A 12,222-nucleotide genomic window follows, 5' to 3' on the forward strand; every position below is an offset into this window, starting at 1 on the left:
AACTAGTGAGTAATTTCTTGATTATGCAATATCACCTAGGGATAGGGGTATGACGATCAATTGCGTTTAACTTCTGCTCTATAATGCTGTATTAATTGCTAGGGGAGGCTAGGGATAGCAAGCCAGTAATTAGTATTAGGCTCTTTTCACCGAGGGATCGGGTTAAGGGTAGGCTAAGAAAGTTACATGACAATTAATTAATCAAACTAATAATTCAAGAGGAGTAAATAAGAGAGAGCGGATTAGATGAAATTGTAAACCCCCAACAACTCCATTCATCCATTGTATTCTTCTTGTCATTTGAATCAATATCTTTTGCATGTTTATATTTTATTCTCTTACCCAATTTATTAATTTTTAATTTCAAGTCTTATTATTTTAATTCACGCGAACGATAAAGCCTTTCGAGTCTCTTGGGAAAACGATACTTGGTCTTACCATTTTTATTACTTGATACGATTTGGTACGCTTGCCAATCCGTTAACAATTGTGCACTTGAATTGATTTTATTACTCATGCCTAATGATAGGGGGAATATCACTTTTTACACATTTTACATCACACGCTACACTTCAAGGGGAGTTAATATTGTTTTGTGATGAATTTGTGATTATGAGAGCATCATTGTATTTTACAAATTCATATCTTTCGGATGCATCTCTGTTTTCAAATCTGCATAAATATCTGAAGCATTCCTTTTTTGTTAATGCACAAAGGGAGAGAGATTTATATGAGAGTATGAGAGCAAGAATAAATGCTTTGTGAAAGGGGGAGAATAGTCTGTCTCATACTTTATCTGCTTGATATTATGTTGTACATGTTGTACATGTAGAGTAATTGAACTGTATTAAATCTTTTGCTATATGATATTACTCTGTTTTGTGTTGAATTGTACAAACATGGTTGAGTTATTAATCATCGTTGTGCATCATCAAAAAAGGGGGAGATTGTTGACAACACAAACTCTATATCAATCTAGTTTTTGATGATGACAACACTATGCTTAATAATAGTACACATGTTGTTGCATTACATGTTCTTAATCTGAACTGAGTGTTATATCTGCTGAACATGTTTTGATGTACTGTGATGTATGTTCCTATGTTAATTGTGTGATATATTTGTGGAACATACTTGTATGATTATGTGCAATGCAAACTGTTATGCCAAAAATATTTTACTGCACATTTTAGAAAGAGAAAAATCACAAGCACTGTTACAAACTTATAATTGTGTGACAAAGTTCTAGATCAGTTGAATACACCTGTAATGGATTCGACTATTCTAAAAACTTTGTACAGATTTTGAGAACCAGTACTCTGTGATGTTTTGGATTGAAAAGAATTTCAAAATGTTTTTACATGTGTCAGTCGACTTTGTCCAGTGTACATTCGACAGTATTATTGATTTGTTTTTTAATTCTGTTATGCTTACACGCTCCAATGGCTATATTTTTAAAAAGTTAGTTAAGCATTGATGACTTGGTCAACTGTATTAAATGTGTGTTGATTTTGGTTGACTGAGAGCCTTTATGTTGATTGTCTGTTATAACTGTATTAATACAGTCGATTAGATTAGTAGGCTATTCGACTGAGAAACAATCTGACTGACAGAAAACTATAAATTGGCTAAACACGATTTGTTCAGAGACTTTTGACGATATAACATTTTCATTTCTTGTTTCAAATTGAATTCTCTGTTTTAACAGCTCCAAGAATTCTCCAAGAAGACGGTGGTGATCTATCTTGAGAGAGATTCACAGGGAGAAGGCTTATGCGCTGACTGTGTGATCAGAATTGCACAAAGAAGGTGCTTCTTGATTGATCTTTGAAGGCTTGGCATCTTGTGAAGACTGTTGTGTTAAGGCTTGGCATCTTGTGAAGAGTGCTGGAATTTGCATGTTGAGGATTGTTCGACGTGGGTTCAGATTGTAGAAGAGGGGATTCTTGCTGCAAGTCTGGTTTTGGTTATTGCAGTTTTATTATGGTTTTGGGTTAGAGAAGAGATTTATATTTTTGACGTGAGGTCTTCTATAAATTCCTTGTTGTATAAACCGCAACCTATATAGTGCATTTGCTTCTTGGGTTGGAAGGACACTAGATGTAGGCATTGTTGGCCGAACCAGTATAAAAATCAGTGTTTGATTTTCTCTATCCATGCACTCTTTATTTCCAGTCGACTATATCTGTTAAGAAGTCAACTATGTTTTTCCGCTGCATAGAAATTTTCATTACTTGCATTTCAAGAAAGATAAAAAAAGCTTTAAAATAACACCAATTCACCCCCCCCCCCTCTTGATGTAAAACGAAGCCTACCTGTTTGTCAACACTATACACCTTTGAGCTGACTGAGACACTTTTGAATGCTTGAGTGATATACTTTTGAGTACTTGAGTGAAACACTTTCCTTGGTGAGGAGTAGTTCTCTGAATTTCTGATTGCATCTTTGTTTGGTTGATTGATCATTCTTGAATAGCACCTGTTAGAAGTATATGAGGATCACATTGATTTTGATTGAATTAAGATATCTCCAAATCTTAACTGAGATATTTATGCTGAATTGATAAAAGTGATTCCTTCTCTTGGAAAGAAAAGTTTTTTTTAAAAAAAAAAGTTGAGTCATTGTAGTGATTGTTCTAAAGAGTTGAGTTACATTCTGTTTGCTTGAGGATAAGCAAATTTCTAAGTTTGGGGTTGTGATAACGATTTAAAACACCGTTATTTGTGATGTAATTTTGATACTAAAAGCACCATTTTCTGCTTAGAAACTTGTTTAAACTCATGTTTTTGCTTTAGTTTTATGAATAAGAGAGTTGACGTGGAACTTAATGATTTTTTTACTAATTCCCTTGATTTTGTAGGCTATTGGAATGATTTGAAAGAAGGGTTGACGTATCAAGCAGTTGGAATGCAGAAAAGTCAACCAGTCAACCAGAAAAGTCAACTAGTCAACCAGAATGCTGAAAAGTCAACCATAGTGCAAAAAAAGTAGCGCTGAGTGACAGTTTTTTACTGTTGAGCGCCAGAAAATCAACGTCCATCGCCCGAGCGGCAGGGCCTCGAAGCTTAAGCTTCCAAACTCGTAGCACGGGCCTTACATGAGGTGTTTTGACCGCCTGGGCATCCTCTTGGACCGCTTGGGCGTCGACTGTCGTGGATCAGGACATGTTTCTGCTCTGTTTTGATTCTTTTGGACCGGGCCCTGTTTTGGCACGCCTCTGGCACTATCTAAAGGACCCTGGGCTCTACGTTTTACAACCCTGACAGAGAAGAGCATAACAATACACTCTTTTCCCAATTCTTAGGCTTCCATTCTCATTCTTTCTTCCGTTATTCATAGAGTTCCCTTATGTGTATGGGGAACTAATTTCTTTTTGTTGTTGGGGGATGATGTAACCTTGTAAACTCTCATGTATTTGAATTGATTCTTAATTCCATATGCTTTTCCATTAATTATTAGAGTAATTCATCTGTTTCATTGCTTGCTTATACAATAGCATGATTTATGAATTGCATGAGTGTCGGGAGGTTCCTTAAAATTCAGGATCTTGTTGAATTACTCCTAAGGGTTATATTTCTCAGTGATGAGGGTATGAGCATTGGTCGTCTTAATCTCTTTTTCTTCACATCTTTTTACCAGGAATGCTAGGAATTGTATAAACTGGTAATTAGGGACAGGCTTATTCACCGAGGGATCGGGTTTAAGTAATTTAGTGAGAGACGTTGCATTAATGCATAAAGAAGAATTCTTATATACATGAGAGGGAACTTGGTGAAATCTAACCCCAACAACATATCCATCTCATATAAATACACTCTTTTCCCAATTCTTAGGCTTCCATTCTCATTCTTTCTTCCATTATTCATAGAGTTCCCCCATGTCTATGGGAAACTAATTTCTATTTGTTGTTGGGGGATGATGTAACCTTGTAAACTCTCATGTATTTGAATTAATTCTTAATTTCATATGCTTTTTCATTAATTATTAGAGTAATTCATTTGTTTTTTTGCTTGCTTATACAATAGCATGATTTAGGAATTGCATGAGTGTCGGGAGGTTCCTTACAATTCAGGTTCTTGTTGAATTACTCCTAAGGGTTATATTTATCAGGGATGAGGGTTTGATCCTTGGTCGTCGTAATCTCTTGTTCTTCACATCTTTTTACCAGGAATGCTAGGAATTGTATGAACTGGTAGTTAGCGACAGGCTTATTCACCGAGGGATCGGGTTTAAGTAATTTAGTGAGAGACGTTGGCATTAATGCATAAAGAAGAATTCTTATATACATGAGAGGGAACTTGGTGCCATAGATGAATTTTATTTTATTATTTTTGCCAAACACAATGATCTCTTTTTATTTTTAAGTCTTAATTAATCTTGTTATGACAATTTTTCAATGCTGAGAGTCCTCTGGAATACGATACTTGATCTTACCATTTATATTACCGTTGCGACTCGGTACACTTGTCGATCTGTCCTAACAGCAAGTGGCTCAATCATAGAAAATTTGGGCAAAATCATTCATGCTTCCAAAGTAATAACAATTATTTACAAACAACTCTGAAGCCCAATTCTAACACAAGTAAACTCTCATGTCCCAAAATTCAGAAAAACAACCTGCTTAGTATCTCAATCAAATTTTATTTCAAGCACCTGTTTCACACATTGTGAGTCATCACCTATATCACATCATGCATAATCTCAACATCAATCAACACAGCAGAATCACATAAAGCGGTACTCATCACGAAACAAGCGGAGTTGAATCAAAGCAGTTAAATTCATTCAAGTATAGCACGACTAAAATAAAATAAAATAAAATAAAAAACAAAAATTAATTTAAAAGGATAGGGCAGAAAACTGGGTTGCCTCCCAGCAAGCGCTTCTTTACCGTCCCTAGCTTGACCCAGTCTTCTTCATCATAGCATCCATTAGTAGATGTTGTCACTAACATCCATCAGTAGTCTAATCACATAGCATCCATCAGTAGATGCTAATATTTCTTATCTTCATTGGTCTCCCTCAATAGACACCAATCTTTCTCATCTTCATCGGCATCCCTTAGTAGATGCCTAATCACCTAACATCCATCAGTAGATGTATAGTCATCGTCCTCTTCCATAGTAGCATTCATTAGTAGATGTTGTCATTCATCATCCTCATCATAGCAACATCTATCAGTAGATGTTGTGGAAGCATCCATCAGTAGATGTTGTCATTATTGCCATCAGAAGTAGCATATAACCTAAAAAAAAGAACTCAAACACACAAGAGAAAACTCAAATCCAAATCACACAAATAATAAATTAAAAGAAAAAATAAAATAAAAGATAAAAAAAATTCAGGAACTGGGTTGCCTCCTAGCAAGCGCTTCTTTAACGTCACTAGCTTGACCCACTGCAATTGTCCTGCTCCTCAAACATTCCCTTTTCAAGATATTTTTTTTCTTTTTGTTCATTTTTTTTAGGAATTTGATATAACCCAGGAACTTGATGCAGTGTCCCAATCATAGGAATTTTAATCTCCAATTTCTTGAAGATTTCCATGAAATGCTCAAACTGTTTTTCCTTCTCCTTCCTATGATACTTATTTGGGTGAGGAAGGGGTTTTTTATATGATTCTTTCTTTTTTCTCTCATCCTTCTTCTCTCCCTTTTTCTTTTCTTCCCTCTCTTTTTCCTCTTGGAACACTCCTTAGGGTACAGAAGATTTTTCTCAATTTTTTCCTTTTCTCTCTCAACCTCTTCTTTTTCTTTTCTCTCTTCTTCCTCATTCTTTGATATGATCATAGATGGGGCAACAATGAAGAGTTTTCAGAGTGACAAATGGTACAAAAAGAATAGTATAGGTTTCATGGGCTTGTATTTTGCCTCTTTTGCGTTCGTTTCATTTCTAGTGAGGAAAAGTTTATAAACTCTTCATTTTCCTTTAGTACAAGAAATGTGGGACTTCACATAGCTTGGACAAAAAAGAAAAGAAGAGTAATTCATTTTCCATAGCTTGTAGTACAAGTAGTCTTAGCTAGCTTTCATGTTTTGAACTATAGGAGAACTAAATGGCTTATAAACCCTTTTGGAATGAGAGAGTTAAGCAATGTGGGACTAAGAAACACCTAGGGACGTTGTTGGTCAGACCTTAGGCATTCAAGTCCCACATCTCTTGAAACTATCATCCAAACTCACTCCAAAATCTATATAAGAAGCCTAGGGGCTCTCGTTTGGACACCTTACCTTGATTCAATTGAATTTTAAGTTGATTTGCACTTTTGCAATCTTCTTTGGGATAGTATTATGTCTCCAAAGTTCCTATTTTGGGCAGACCTTATCTTGCTCAAGAAAGTGGTGGTCCTCCTTTGATGCTTATCTTGGAGTTTCCTTCAAGTGGCACATCTTCAATTCATAAGTTTCCTCTTCCTCAGTCTCTTCCATTTTAATTTTCTTTTCCATTCTCTTAAATGTCATTTAGAGCATTTTCTCTAGGTATGCACTTCCCCATCATTCTTCCCCTCTTCTTTTCTCTTAACCTCACTTTTTATCTCTTTTTTTTCTCTCACTCTCTACTTTTCCTCTCTCTACTTCATCTTTTTGTTTTTCACTCAACCTTTCTTTTTCTTCTCTCTCATTTTTTTCCTTTTCTACCTCTTTCTCTTTCTCACTCAAACTTTCTTCTTCTTTTCCCTCTACTTTTCTCTCATCTAAAAGCTCATCACTTTTGGTGACAACATCCTTGCATTCCTCTCTAGGGTTCATGTTATCCTTGAGATAATCCAACTTCTGAATTATGAACCTACACTACACCTCCATCCTTTCAGATGCTGCTTGAGTGCTTTCCCGAATTGAGAGAGATTCCTGCTTGAACCACTAGAGGGTCTCCTCAAGCTTTGTAGGCTTGTGATGGTCTATTGAATAGTCCACCAACTTACCTAAATTGACTTTGATTCATGCTTGAGTGAGGTTCCCACCAGTGGTTAAGATTACCTTGGTAGAATTGCATCCTGCATAAACTAAACACAAAAATCCTAGAAGACACAGTTATCAGTTCATACCATTCCTAGCATTCCTGGTAATAAGATGTGAAGATCAAGAGATTAAGACAACCAAGACTTATACCCTCATTCCTAAGCAATATAACCCTCCGAGGTAATTCAACAAGAATTTGAATTGTAAGGAACCTTCCGGCATTCATGCAATTCATAAATCATACTAATGAATGAGTTAAACACAGCAAGCATTGAAATAGATTAATTACTCTAACAATTAATGGAAAAGCATATGGAATTAAGAATTAATTCAAATACATAAGAGTTTACAAGGTTACATCATCCCCCAACAACAAATAGAAATTAGTTCCCCATAGACACGGGGAACTCTATGAAGAATGGAAGAGAATGAGAAAGAAAGCCTAAGAATTAGGAAAAGAGTGTATTTCTATGTTCTTCTCTGCTAGAGATATCAATCCTAGAGCCCTAGGGTCCTTTAAACAGGGTCCGGTTCAATAGAGTCGAAACAGAGCAGAAACAGGGCCTGATCCACGAAAGTCGACGCTCAGGCGCCCACTTAGGACGCCCGGGCAGTGAGAGCACCTCATGCAAGGTCCGAGCTTCAAATTTGGCCGCCCAAGCTTCGAGACCCCGTTACCCAAGCGGTGGATGTCGATTCTCCTCACTCAAGCTTCCATTCTAGGCGTTCGGGCTTTGTGCTTTCCCTCCTTCTGGTGCCTTTTTAGGCCCTTTTGAGCTCCATCTTCTTGGCTCTTCATCTTTGCTTGTAGTATTACTTCAATCTCTGCCAAAACAAGGGGAATTAGTCATAAAATCATTGAAATCAACCTCAACTCTCTTATTCACACAATTTATTGAAAAAGTATGAGTCCAAGCAAGTTTCTAAGTGAAAAAAGGTGTTTTTCGTATCAAAATCACATCACAAGTAATGATGTTTTAAACCGTTATCAACAACTTACAGTTAGTGATAAGATCCCAATGATAATCCCAATTCTGATAATAAGTTATAAGTTGTAAGCGTGTGTGTGAAAGTTCCCTCCTTTCTCAAATCATTTTATATTCTCTTCTCTTTTATTCAAAGTTTGTCTTAATGATGCACTTCAAAGCTTAATGGAAAACTTTTTAAGAACCTTTCTGATATAGCACTTTTGTTGAGTATAAGATTTTTCAAGTAAGTTGTTAAACGTTCGACCTTGCGATTGGTTTTAAAAAGTAAATTCTTTTCAAGTGTTGTTCAGAATATTGATTATAGTGTTTATAAAGACTTTCTTTTAATGAGTAATCGTTTAGTATAGGAAGCTCTTATATTTAAAAAGAAAATGTAACTTGAGGTTTTATAAGAGAAGTGTTGAGAGAGAGGTAAACAGTAAATGCGCAAATATATTTATACTGGTTCACTCCAACTAAGCTATATTCAGTCTCCTCTAACCTTAAAGGGTTCCATTGTAATCTTCAACAAGATTACAAATGAGTATTCTCACCCATCCTAATAATACCTAGAATATCCTAGTATCAACCTGGTACGTTGCTTAGTTGAGTTTCACCCACTCCTGGTTGTACAGTATTCTTCACCACTCTTAGAATTTGCAATTAATTGATTGCTTACAAGTCGTTAGACGATTACTCTCACAGAGAGGATATATGTTGAATACAATACAATCTATAGACTCAACGTGTCTTTCTCTCTTTTCTCTCTATATGCAAATCGTAAGCTAATATTACAATGACGCTTGAAAGTGTTTCTCGACTTTTGATTTTTCTCTTCTCAGATATTCTCTTTGAGCTTGAGCTTCTCTGTGTTTTTCTCTAAACGATGTTCTTCTCTTCGTAGGATGATATTCTTTTCGTAAGCTATTCTCTTGATTCTTTCTTTGAATCATTTTCTATTTAAAGTCTCTTCAAAAGATATTCGTTAGATTGAGCTCTTGCCTTGAATCTTGTGTCTTCTCTTTCTTGTCTTGTCAAGCAATCATTTGTTAAAGTCAATTTGTTAGAGTAAACTTGCTTTTTCAGTACTTTGATGGAAGTTGTACTATTTTTCTGGCACGACTTTTGATAAAGAAAACATTTTGTGAGTGTCTTCTTTGTCTCTAACCTCCAATTCTGATATATTTCAAATAGAGCAAGTGAATGTGTGTATAGCAGGTTATCTGCATAAAATAGTAAATGTGCATGCAACATATATGCCTTTTCTCTTATCACTTTTTTTTAACGTTAATCATTTAATAACATTTAATGCTTGTTAACAACAAAGTGCTTTTTACATTTTCTACCGTTGAGGTAGAGTTTTCTTATTTAAGATTTTCTCTAAGATACCAAGCGTTGATTAAGAACTTCATCGTCGGATGAAGGAAGGGTTTAGCTCATTGTATCTTCTAGTCTATTGTAAATGCTTTTGAGATTTTTCTTTCTTCAGCTAGAGCAATGAACAAGTTTTGTCTTCTAATTGTTTTTGGAATATAAGTTAAGACACTTAAGGATTTTACCAAAAACATTGTCTCAACACTTCAACATCTTTATCCATTTAAGAGTTTAATTGATTTTCATTTGGTGCAGTATACCTTTCTTGTTTAGCATAACTCTCATAGACGTTTTGACTTGGAAATCGTTTGGTGTTGCATCAAGAAGCCATAACTTTGGTTGTTTTATGTTTCATTTATGCCTTCCTAAGGCTTTTCCTATGTTACTGGATGATTAGGGATTTTGAGCCTAACACTTATGTTTCTACTTTTATTATATTTATAACATCTTCAGATTCTCATTTTGTTTAATGTTATTTGGTTAAACTTCAAAACATATGAGAGTGTTTAGAAATGTAAGACTTATAGACAATTTTGTCTTAACAGTCAATAAACTATACCTATAAGGATTAAACATGAAAACTCATGCGTGTTGATCCATGCTTCCTTTATTTCCATAAACAATAATTCCTTAATTGACCTGTAATATCCAAATGTTAGATTCTGGTATATCATTAACATGTGAGGGATCTAACCAGTAAATGTGATACAAGAACATGGGAGATCCAATGATATAGGAAAATTAAGATCAATTGTTAATGAAGTCTGGTCAAGTTAGTTAAGTTAGTCTAGTTAGTCATGTCAAATGTGACTAAATGGGGCTCCACAAGAAAGCATAACGTATACATGACACCAACACAAGCCACGAATTAAAAATAGCAGAGCATAGAGTTCATTAGGCTACTTCCTAATGTAGACACAACTGTGATCTTTATAGAAAGAGACATAAAAATTAACTTAAAAAGGCAGGATAGAGCATAAAAATGTTATTTAGTTTGATGCACATTAGAATAGGACACCCTATTACCATCCATGTCAAACTCCTTGCCTAGTGATTCCATGACCAACTGTTGCAAGTCTCTACTGAATAATAACATTTATCCTTGTACGGAAGAATAACCATATCCTACAGAATAAGGAGGAAAAGTAAACAATGAGAAATAGTCAAATAAAAGAGAACATAGATGGTAAAATATCACAATTCCCACCTTAGATCCTACACCATATGTAGCCTAATACCAACCTAAAGCTAACAGAGCTACATGGTTATTCAATCTACTTATGGTGTTTCTCAATTCTCACCCCTTCCTTTAACACAAAAGTTGACAATAAAAATTGTTAAGTAAATAAATTGAAAAGCGAATACCAAAAGGCTTTTTACCTTGTCCAACATTGTAGCCTCCTTAGTGATCCTAAGTTCCATGGCAGTTCCATATTTGAACTACTTTTCATATTTTTCCCCTATTAGAAAAAGATTTCAAAGGTCATCAATGAACCAAAATGCTACAAAGAGTGATCCAAAGGCACACACCTTACAAAATGGTGAAAGGCCAAATGTTAAGGCACCACAACAATTTCTTCTTCATGAGAAAATCAACTTAGTCCATCACCTTACCACCAGAGTAGTTGTGGTTTACGATTGCAAAGTGTTCTGAATCTCATATATGAGAAAAGAGGTTTGGTTCTTCAACTCTCAATGATGAGAGTAACTAGGTTCAATGCCTTAAAACTCGCGATGATTTGATGTCTATTTGCGACCTAGCGACCTTTCTCAAGTGCTTGAAATCTGAGAAATCTTTCCTTTAGGTATATTGGGCAAAATCGAATAATACAACAACTAGAAAGAAAAAGAAAATTTAAGGAAAATGAATGTGATACAAGGAATGAAAATTTAAATGGAGAAATATAACTTTTTTTACGGAAGCAAAATAAATCTTCTTCCTAATGATACAAACTTGATGACAAAAGTCACTTTAGGAATGAAGTTGTAGATGCGGTTGACATCTAGTTGCGGTGATGCAATGGGAAATTCGTGATGCAATAGGAATAAGGTCTGGGTGAAGCGGTGAATGGGAGTAATGTTGTGGGACTTAATCCTAGGGTTTAGAATGAAGTGAAAAGGGGAAAGAATAAAAACTGAGAAGGGAAATAAAGCTTATTTTTATTTTTAATAATTAATTATTTTTAAATATGTATATAAAATTAGTAGGTAAATTTTTTTTCACTTATATACATATTTTACATACGGATCTATCCTATGTAAATTTTCCCATCCTAATACACACCTAATCTACGTACAAATTTTACACAGAAAATTAGTAAGTAAAAATCCGAATGTAACTCATTTTTCAAAATTTATGTGTAAAATTTGTATGTAATACCTTCATTATCTACAGATTAAAATCCGTACGTAAATATAGGTATGTAACTCGAATTTTTCTTGTAATGTCTAAAGAGCTTATGTATCGTGGCAGACTAATGGTGGTATAAGGTGTGGTAGTCTTCCGAAATTTTAGTCTTGTGTTTGGTGTTTGTTATATCTTCTAATGCAAATTTTGTAAGTGTAATTATTGATGTTTTCTGTTGACATATGAGTATTCGATGAATGATTATTTATTGATAAATTGAATATTCTATATTATGATCACATTTTCCTTGTTTAGATTAGCTTATTTTTGCATCTGTTTTGTCTTTCCTTTTCTTTTTTAATGATTGCGTAATATTATTACATGAGAACACATTCTAAGATTGAAGAGAAATCTCTTCAGAACCAAAGTGTTAGAATCGGCTGCAGCGGAATTGTTAGCGTGGAATAACAAATCAAGAGGGTTTTTAATTCAAACGTGTGCCTTTTAATTTCGTCTCAATTTCACTTACTATGCAAATAATAAATATAAATAAAAGAGTAAGGTTGAGAGAAATT

Source organism: Vigna radiata, chromosome 8 (assembly GCF_000741045.1).
Source record: "Vigna radiata var. radiata cultivar VC1973A chromosome 8, Vradiata_ver6, whole genome shotgun sequence".
Taxonomy (NCBI): domain Eukaryota; kingdom Viridiplantae; phylum Streptophyta; class Magnoliopsida; order Fabales; family Fabaceae; genus Vigna; species Vigna radiata.